This window comes from Pinus tabuliformis, chromosome 1_1, assembly GCF_031772625.1.
Source record: "Pinus tabuliformis cultivar Carrire ecotype Pingquan chromosome 1_1, CPIR1, whole genome shotgun sequence".
In the NCBI taxonomy this organism is placed as follows: Eukaryota; Viridiplantae; Streptophyta; class Pinopsida; order Pinales; family Pinaceae; genus Pinus; species Pinus tabuliformis.
The window spans coordinates 503,878,384-503,889,940 of NC_142297.1; positions in this window are offsets into that span (position 1 = coordinate 503,878,384).

Genomic DNA, 11,557 nt, shown 5'->3' on the forward strand with positions numbered 1-11,557 from the left:
TACTTAAGGAGCCTATTTTGGAGCTTGAGTCTGAAAGACGAGCAAAGGATGCTGCTGAAACAGAAAAATATGGTTTAAGGAGGATATTAAATCGCATAATATCTATTCCAAACATACTACAGGAGGTTATTAGTGGCCAGTCAAAGCGTATCACAAAATGTTTCTTCTAAAGCCTATTCAGAAAAATTAAGACAAACATTGTGGTCCTGCCAAAAAGAAGCAACCATACAGTTGGTATATCTGTTACCAGAAACGGGATGATGGGCAACGTTTCTGGCAAAAACAGCTTTAGTAACTGGACGATCAAGAAACACCGTCTTATACGTCATTCTTGTTCTGGTTGGCGAGAAACTCGTTTCTTGCGAAACGGGTCGTTTCCTACAGCGTACTGTGAAAATCGTTTCTCCTTCGTTCTCGATTTCCTTTCCCAACTGGAGTTAAATCTCGTTCCAAAAACTCCAGTTGCTTTTTTGAGCACTGCAACTGCCCATGCAAAGTGTTTTTTCTGTTTAAAAAAGTTGCGCATGCAAAATAAACTAATGGTTGTGACTGCCCTCAAGGTTAATCAAGGATTTAAGTTGCAGAGGAGATCAAATTATCATTCACAGATGCTGCGAAAGGAGATCAAATTACCATTCACCAGACACTGCGAAAGAACAGATCAGAACCGAGCCGAGCAGCTTCACGCCCCCAGCAAGTTAGCTTTAGTGCCATCGTTTTCTTGTGAACAGATATTTCAGATACATCATTCAACCAATTTGTGCAGTCATATTTTCCCTGAGCTCTAACTTTTACATTTTCTTTCCGTTAGTTTTTATTTTGTGGCTTGAAAGCCTACATATCTTAATGTATTTATACTTGCATCATACATTTTATGTGTTCATTTATCAACTAGAGATTTCCAGTGGATTGTTTTAATATGCTCTACACCTCTATATTTCTAGATATGATGTTCTGAGAATCCTTCAAATAACTAGAGATTTTTAGTGGATTGTTTTAATATGTTCTACACCTCTATATTTCTAAATATAATGTTATGAGAATCCTTCAAATAACCAGAACTTACAGGAAAGGAAATTTTAGAATGGTTGTTTTTCATATTTCCTTTGTTCGTGACAATTATCTAGCATATTTCCTTTGTTCGTGACAATTGTCTAGCATTATGGCCACTACTAGCTTTTGTGTTTCTTTTGAACATCAAGTTTAAACTTCATAGGACAAGAATTATATAATACCACAACAATATGTTAATGAACAAATAATTGTCTAGCAGTGACAAGAATTATATGATACCACAACAATATATTATGGAACATGAAAATTGAGTTTTAGGTTTTAGCTTATCAATTGGGATTCGAGAATGGTGATATATCAAAATCCTAATGATTGTAGGGTTTCAAAGTTCAACTATAAGAGTAGCACATAAATCATCAAAGATAATAGTCATGAAGCAGTGTGGAAAAGGAGGCCAAACAAAGTCCCCTTCTTTTTCGATCTAATAAAACACATTAACATTTTAAGGCCTCAATTAGGGGTTTAATGTAGTATTTACGAAGTCCCCTTCTTTTTCGATCTAATAAAACACATTAACATTTTTAAAGCCTCAATTAGGGGTTTAATGCAGTATTTCCCTCTCTTGCTTGACTTTTACATACTTGTCGTTGAATCCCTTGGCATGCAAGGCCTTGGAAAAGATGAGAGCTCTTTGAAAACATGAAATGATTCTTTGAAAATGGAAGAACATAAAACATAGAAAATTGGTCAAAGATTTTACCCTATGCACACCTCCCAACCTCACATATAATAGATTCTCAAAGGGCACGATCTGTGACATTGATTTTATGAAAGTTCATAGAAGTGATTAGTTAAATATTTTGATCCATATATTTAACTAAATCACTATTTATAAATGTTTCTTTACAATTTTACAAGTTCATAGAAGTGATTAGTTAAATATTTTGATGCATATATTTAACTAAATCACTATTTATAAATGTTTCTTTACAATTTTACAAGTGAAAACAATTGATGTTTTTTTTTTTTTTTTTTTCTTTTTTTTTTTTTTTTTTTTTACATTTAACCTTTTAATTTTTTTTCATAGTTTCTTATATGCGAAACCTCCAAACTTCGTTTATCGTACCATTATGTTTCTTTACAATTTTACAAGTGAAAACAATTGATGTTTATGATTTTTTTTTTTGTTTACATTTAACCTTTTATTTTTTCTCTCATAGTTTCTTATATGCGAAACCTCCAAACTTCGTTTCTCGTACCATTCTCGTTTCTCGTTAGAATTATAATATTAATGGCCATTCAAGTTGTATCACCAAATGTTTCTTCTTAAACCTATTTAGAAAAAATTAAGATAGATATTGTGGTCCTGCCAAAAATAAGCAACCATACAATTAGCTATTCCCTGAAAAAAAAAAACAAAAAAAACAAAAAACAAAAAAACAAAACAAGCAACCATACAATCAGCTCGAGAAACACATCAAAAAAAAAGGAATTGATAAAAATTTGAAAAATGACATGAAAATTTTGTAAAACCACCTGAAACAAAATAATTAGCCCGAAATGCACGATGTCGAACCTAATTCCTAGTTGCAAATACCAGGTACCCTGAGAGGACCTAATTACTAGTGGCAGATAGCAGTTATCTGAGAGGGTTATTATGCGTCCAAATGCATTAGGCATATGTCGTAGGTGTAGAATGAGATGTGCATCAATCCCATGGTTTACTTTACTACGGTTATTTAATTGATAGAGTGGTTTTCCCAAAGAAAATGAACAACAATGGAACAACTATTTAGTTGATAGAGTGGAACAACTATGAGGCTGCATGCAGCCCATGTGTTAAGCTTTCTATCTTATATAATTTAAAAATATATAGATTGATATAAACAACATAACAAACTTGTGGGGCTATGCATGTCGTCCTTCCATGCAATCCACTTAGCTATACGTATTATGAAACTAGCATAGAAGTTGGACCCACTCGACTTATCATGAGAGGACTGGACCAATCACTTACATGTGTAAAACATATATCTAGCCTCAATTCTCTTCGTTCCTTTCGCTTGTCTATGTGTTAAGCATCTAGATAGCCTTTGTTATCTTCGTTCCTTTTGCTTCTCTCTGTCTAGATGAGACACTCCTTTTCTCAGCACCCATCTATTTCATTTGATTTCACTGAGGCGTGAGCGGTAGGACATACAAGAGTATGGATGACAATGTTTATGTTGTTCAATTTACATTTCAATCGATTTTTGGTTCAACTTAGATGGATTGTGGTTCGTTTTTCAGGTTCGGGTGAGAAATTCATGTCGTTTCATTTTATTGGGCTTAGATGATTCAAGACTTCCTGAAATTTTTTATTGCAAATTTTGATACAACTTTTCAAATAGGCAGGGATGCCTTGCAACTAACTGTTTAACGAAACATGAGAGGTAGGAGTGAGATGGGATGGTTTCGTTATCTAGGGCAGCGTTAGAGGCTTGTTCTATTGGGCCTATTGGGCTATGCTATAGTTTCCTCCCCGAGGGCTACACAAGCAATTCAATCAACAGAGTGGGTAAGTTTTTAGCAAAGTTATGGCAGGTAGTTAAATCAACAAGGTGGGTAAGTTTTTAGCAAAGTTATGCAACAACCATTTGTAGTAATGGCTCTGCTATGAATGTTGCTGCCGCATCACCCTCTATGGCAAGTGGCAGGTTTTTATTACATGTAGTATGCACAAGTAAAACAACTAAATGGAGAAATTGGGAGGAAGAAGTTCATTTAAAAGTTGTTAAGTTCATGCGAAAGTTGTTATCCTTCTCCCTCATTCATAGCATTCATAGAAGAAAATAAAAATTATTGTGGGGGAGAGAGGAGTGTAATTCATGAATTCGAAGGGTATGAAGGATAGGAGTTGGCTATGCTCCAGTAAGTGTGTGTTGTCATTTTCAAAATTTCAAGTACTTGCTTCTAAAAGTGACATTTTCAAAATTTCAAAGTACTTGCTTCTGAGAGTGGTATGGAGGGTTTTGTTTGAACTTTCTAATGTTAGCTTGTTTCTAAAATCTGCTAAAACTTTCAAGGGTTTCATTTAGGCCCCTGTTTACATCAAATTTTTGTTGCATGTCTTGCATATTGTTGTTGTTTTTATGGAAGAACATGAGCACAGTCACATGTTGTTGTTTTTATGGCATGAGCACAGTGACAGACACATGTCAATCACCTAATTTCTGATACCAGAGTTATAATCTCTGTTCCAACATCGAACGAATTAGATTCCTTTGAAGACATTATGAAGCTCTACTTCGATGGGATAAAGTTGCCTGACAACCCAAATTTGGATGCTATAACGAGTCTCAACTCTCTTGAGCTCATCAAGGAGTTCCTCAAACAAAGGGCAAAAATTTGCTTACTATCTGCTTCCTCAAGTGATTACCGGTGAGTTCTTTTCTTGTAAAGTGATCCCTTCATGTTCTTAATGTACATTAACATTAAAATTTCTTAATGTACATTAAATTTAAACCAAATATCAATTGAAATTAGTACAAATGGAATGAATGAACACAACTGATGAGTAAAAGAGGCAGAACAATAACCAAAAAAGGCAAGAAACATAACCCAACGTTTAGATTTGATTGAATAGTACAAAAACATGGATACTAAGCCAAAAGTTGTTGAGTTCTTGTGGAAATAGCAGGAAATGTTCTGTAAATCTATGTATAATAAGAATTCAAAGACTATAATAAAGCTTACCAATACAATCTACTTGATTTGAATTTTGCAGATAGCAGCAGATTGCATTTTTCTCTCAACTCTGCCTCCCACACACAACTAACAATATAATTAGCAATATATATAAGAAACTAAATTACTAAGAAACTAAAATTACATGTCTGTACAAAGTAAATTATGTACACACCTGGAATTGATTTCATGACTCTTGAATCTATAATATGTTGATTTAATCACTTTGTTTGTTTTTCTTTGAATTTAACCTCTTTTCTTACCCCTTTTCTTGTTTCTCTCTGTTCTTAAATTGCAGGTCGCTAACTTTTTTTCAGAATTTTTGTTGAATTTGGACCGGGAAGAAGCTAATATAGATAATTCAATACAATGAATATAGTGAGAGCCCAGAACTTATTTCTCTCTGTTTTGAAATTCAAGTTGTTAAATTGCTGAATTTGGATCAAAAAATTTGCTAGAAGTTTTGTTGAATTTGGACGGGGAAGAAGCTAATATACAATCTTGAATATAGTGAGAGCTAAAAGCTAAGAAGCGATGTTTTCTTGTATACATAGACATACCAAATATAGCATAAGTGGTGTGTTTTCTTGTATACATATACATACCAAATATATACCAAATATAGCATAAGCGGTGTTTTCTTGTATACATAGACATACCAAATATAGCATAGTAAGCGAGTTTTTCCTCTTTCGTAAGCTCAGCTCTATAGTAAGTAGGTAACCTCAACTTTTTCCTCTCAAGTAAGCTCTACAGTAAGTAGGTAACCTCAACTTTTTCCTCTTAGGTAAGCTCAGCTCCTAGCATTGAATGAATACTCTCCAGTAAACTCAGCTCTAAGCATCAACTCCAAGCATTGAAGGAATACTCTCCGGTAAAGTCAGCTGTAAGCATCAGCTCCAAGCATTGAAGGAATACTCTCCAGTAAAATTAGTTCTAAGAATCTCTAAGCATTGAAGGAATACCTCAACTCTAAGCATCTCCAAGCATTGAAGGAATATCTCAACTCTAAGCATCTCTAAGCATTGAAGGAATACAACTAAGGCAAAGGAAGGAATACAACTAAGGCAAAGGAAGAAATCCAGATTATCAAAGAACCTTGCAAGGCAGTGGGATGAGGTGACAAAGCAGCAAGTGGCTACAACTACACCTGACAAACCTCTTACTTTAACTGGAAGATGACAACCCTCTAACTCTAACTGGAAGATGACCCTCTAACTGGCAGATAGCAGATGACAGAGGTCCCAAAAAGCGCTCAAAAGAATATCGTTACTTTGTATGTATGCACAATTCACTTGTGATAATTGGAAACATTATGAAACATTTAATGTTTCATACTAATGCTAACTCGAAAGTTAGAATTAATTCTATGTAATTTTATGCATCAGAAGAAATCCAACCCTACGTAATGTTTACCCAAACTTTATATGCATAGGAGAAAAGGAAACTTTGGTTATCTTACTTTAGGCAAGAATATGAATACATTGAAAAACAAGACGCTAGCAATAAGGCTTCAAACTTTATTCTCCAATCAAATTAAAAATAAATCATTTTTAATAGTTTTAAATATAACATTTTAACAAAAAGTTTGGTTAAATAAGTTGTATTGAAATTTGTCAACGCAGATTAATAGCAAGTCAAAGCTCTTGCGATCAAGGAAGGGATTAGTAAGACACTAAGACGACACGACATTTTTAAAGAAATAGATAAAATTGCTTTATGTGTTCAAGGGAACATCTTTTCTTTCATGTGCAGGTAGAATAATGGGATAAACTTGCTTTGGGTATTTAAGGGAACCTGATCTAAGGAGAAATTTTAGGGTATCTAAAATTTCTAATTATATTTGAGTATGGTTAAATGTGTGGAGTGTAAGGGAAATTAGTAATTATGTGTAAAATATCAAAGGAGGGATCATAATAGAGTGAATTTTGGCTTATTTTTGATCTTCTACATGCTATAAAACAAAGCTCGCTTAATGTTCATTGTTTTAAACAAGGCAAGCTGCGAGGCAGCAAGTCCCCGCATGGAATGGGGTAGTTGCTCAAGCAAATGTTCTACCGGGGCAAGGTTTAAAATATTCGAAACTGAACCACTAGTTGTTTACCCATCAGCTAAAGCAAAGGCAATCTTCAAGATGAATTGGAGCTATAAGGGGTGAATATAAGCAGTAATAGAATGACTAAGGAGGCAGAACATGTGTTTTGGGAACTTCTGGACAGAGGAGGGTGATATGCAATGAAGCTTCAGATATCCAATAGTTGTGTCAATGCCAGTGATAGGCCCTACAGGGCTGAAACCTTCACAATTTAGCAGTCAAATAATAGATTGTTGATTAATGGCAATGATGGAGCCTAAATCTCTTGGTAAATTAATGTGACAAACCTTCAACGAAATGTGTTATGGAGTCGGGAACAAGTGAAATAGTTAGCTGACACTAACAAAGACAACCATTCCACTAGCGGGATCTGAAGACTGGCAATCGACAACATTGATGGCATGTTTCACTTCTGGAAGGGAAATCTGGATTTGTGTCACTCATATCATTTTTCATAAGGATTCCACTCGCTAGCTGGCAAGAAATCCATTACTATGGAAAGTAAGAAAAGACGCTACAGGTGGGGATGGCATAAATGTTGTCATAACTTGCAAAGAAGTAGGTGTCAGTGGCCTGAAAATCTTTCATGAAGCTAATTAAAATAAAATGAATTTCAAACACAAAACTACTTTATATCAAAGGAGATGTTCAAAGCCTCAAGAAGGAACTAGAGTTTAAATCCATTCTTTAACAAGACCATGGCAACCTATATGGATGCATATCTTATTCAATATGTGATAAATGTGAAATTATACACAATAAAATTATAGTTTAAACAAAGTAAGATGAAGCAAATAAACCCAAGCCAAAGGCAGCCCACAAGGCATGACAACAAACTGGCTATGTTGTTAGTACTGAAGTGGGGTGAGACCATATGCAATCATACTAGAAAAACGCTGGATATTCTAAAGATCATGAACTCTCAAGGTATCTACCTTGGATCATTCATGATGAAAGCAGATGACCATGCAATAATATTTGCAAAACCTACTAGGATATAGTGAAATATTATCCTATTTGTCACTTCTGCAAAGTCATGCAAGAAAATGAACAAGAACCTTTGTGAACCAAAAGTGAATTGACCTTATGAGCTCTTTTACTAGCTTTTGAATGTCAGCAGAAGAATGTTTTCGCAGTCCATTCACTTGTCTACCAATATCAGTCTCCTGGAAACTCAAAGAGGAAGTCAATAACTAAAATAGAAATAAGCTAAAACTGAGAAGAACAAGCAACCTCTGAATGTACAGGATTTTCTACAGCATTTGAAGAAAAGAGCTAGGACAACAACCCCTGAATTAGTATATATTAATCTGGCTACCTATAAAACACATAGAACATTATATCTAGTTCAAGCACAAAAAACTTTCTAGGATACAAAAAATACGGTCCAACAACTATGGTATACGAGAAATTCTTGGTTTTGGGGGTATATTCAGTCTACCCTCATCATAAGGAGAATATCCAGGTCAGTTATGATCCGAGTACCATAATAAAAAAAACCTATCAATAATTTTTTTGAGAAGCCTCTCTCTAATTTTGAAGGGTTTCTTTAATTGGGTACTAGTTCATGCTTGTATAGGGGCAAGCTATAATAAGAAACAGAGCATGCTGATTTATTAATTCTGGGACTCAGCATGAAATCCATGACTAAGGAGGCAGAGCATGTGTTTTGGGAACTATTGGATAAAGGAGGGTGATATGCAACAAAGCTTGTATTTGCAGGATGAGTGCAACAGAATGGTGACTGTGCAGATTATGCTCATGGATAGGCTTAAATGGAGAAGGACAAAGCTAACGGTTTTTTCACATTGAAGGTTGACAAAGGTATCGAATCACAGCTCAAAATTGGGAAAACTAAAGTCATCAAAAGGAAAAAGCCAATGCACAGTTTTGATACCAGACTTCAAAATACGAATGCCAAGATAAAAAAGAACCTGATGTAGGTTACGATCAGTCATTGTAAATGTATATCAATCCACTGATCAATCATAGATAGCTTAATATTAATCACTGAAATCAAGAGATTAGATACTTGTATGAGTTTTCTCGTTATAATGTGTGACAAATTTAGTGCACTCAGGCATGTTATTATGATTTTAAGTGTGGCTAGGTTCTGCAATAATGATAAAGACTTTACAAAACAAATAGCCACCTCAAGAAAAGCAGAAATCTACTTATGATGACTTCAATAATCCTCTTGGTCTAGGAGATTATAGGCCATTGATCAGTGAATCAACCACATCCACTCCATTGACATGTCACCACACACTTTTGTTATTTGAAGAATATTTATCAACTCGGACAAAGCACTGCACTTCACCAACAGAAAAACATTTACAAGATAAAGTTGCGAATAACTCACCCAGAGAAAAGCTTCAAAATATATCTCTTCTTCCGTATCTGCATAATATTCTTCAAAAATCACCTTTACTTATTTCTCTATTAATAATTCCTTAAAATCTTTAAGTTTTGTCATCCTTGACGCCAAATCCGGAACTCTGACAGTCCCAGTGTCGGTTTTCATATGGATAAACTACACATTGATAAAGTTAAGATGATCAGGGCAAAACCTCAACATGATCGATTACGCAATTGATCTAATTATATACTAGATCAATTTGGTTTCCTCGGACCATGGCAACCTATATGGATGAATATCTTATTCAATATGTGATAAATGTGAAATCCTACACAATAAAATTATAGTTTAAACAAAGTAAGATGAAGCAAATAGACCCAAGCAAAAGGTAGCCCACAAGGCATGACAACAAACTAGCTGTGTTGTTAGTACTGAAGTGAGGTGACACCATATGCAATCATACTAGAAAAACGTTGGATATTCTAAAGATCATGAACTCTCAAGGTATCTACCCTAGATCATTCATGATGAAAGTAGATGACCATGTAATAATATTTGCAAAACCCACTAAGATATAGTGAAATATTATTGGTGCTCCTATTTGTCACTTCTGCAAAGTCATGCAAGAAAACGAACAAGAACCTTTGTGAACCAAAAGTGAACTGACCTTATGAGCTCCTTTACTAGCTTTTGAATGTCAGCAGAAGAATGTTTTCGTAGTCCATTCACTTGTCTACGAATATCAGTCTCTTGGAAACTCAAAGAGGAAGTCAATAACTAAAATAGAAATAAGTTAAAACTAAGAAGAGCAAGCATAATATTTTAACAAGAAGCTAATAGGGTCTGTTATTCTGCAGGTGGGGATGGCATAAATGTTGTCATGACTTGCAAAGAAGTAGGTGTTAGTGGCCTGAAAATCATCTCTCATGAAGCTAATTAAAATAAAATGAATTTCAAACACAAAACTGCTTTATATCAAAGGAGATGTTCAAAGTCTCAAGAAGGAACTAGAGTTTAAATCCATGCTTTAACAAGACCATGGCAACCTATATGGATGAATATCTTATTCAATATGTGATAAATGTTAAATAATACACAATAAAATTATAGTTTAAACAAAGTAAGATGAAGCAAATAAACCCAAGCCAAAGGCAACCCACAAGGCATGACAACAAACTGGCTGTGCTGTTACTACTGAAGTGGGGTGAGACCATATGCAATCATACTAGCCAAACACTGGATATTCTGAAGATCATGAACTCTCAAGGTATCTGATGAGCCCCAAAAATGTACCATTATTTGGGCTCATTCAACCTCCTAATTTGGCTTAGTCCACCATTCTCATTGGTTTATTGCATGTTTTTGATTATTTTTATGTTAATAGAGTGAATTTGGTTAGTCATTATGCCAACAAGTCTAATGGGTGCTTTGTGTAGCCTTTCTGGTCAACTTGGAGACAAAAATGAAGGTCTTAATGAGCACTTGGCAGCCAAATTCGTGGGAGAACAAGCTAGAGGATTTGTAGGAAGGTGTCCCCCTCATTTATGGGCCCTTACCTCGAATTCTCCACCATCAGCTCGGAGTTCAAAGGCCACCAAATTAATGAGCACAAGGGCAGCCAAGCAAGTCAAGTAGGACTGCTGTTAACTACAAGTCTTGGGCAGCCAAGTCCCTAAATTCTAGGAGGACTGTTGGGTCCTCAAATTGTATAAATAAGAGGGCTTAAGACCTCATTTCAGTTAGTCAATTTAGCTAGTGGTTAGTAATATTTGTAGCCAATAGTTAGTCATTTCATAGTCTTGTTGTAGTCATTTTGTAGTTCAATTTTTAGGCCATGGATTAGTTTTGTTGTCAGCTCATTTTCAAGTTCTTCTTGTGGACAGTTTTGATGTAACTCTTCATTCTTGATTAATAAAGATGAATTCAGCTTTGCACCAGCTCTAAATCTCTCTTGGGAGGCTGTAGCTCTTGGGGTTGGGCCCATCTCAAGCGCCCAGTACCTCCCCTGTTTTTCTCTATGTGTGTTTGCTGCATTCTTAAAATAAAATCTGCTCTTTAGATTTAATTCGTGCTTTGTTACTTAGGTTGCTTTTGATGGTTGAAGTAGCTTTTTATGTTTGGAATAGAGTGGTAGGATTTAGTCATGCATTCAGATCTTTTGGACTGTTCTTTCTCACGTGTTGTACATGGTTTCCTTGCAAATAAAGCTGTTGTCCATTCTTGTTACTGTTAGCTAGATCATATTAGGGTAGCATAACTAGATCTTTGTTTTCTTGCATGTCTTTGTTTGCTCAGTTTGAAAAACCACTTGCAGAGTACCTGTTATCCTTCCTTACCTGCCCATACTCCATCCAACCTACCTG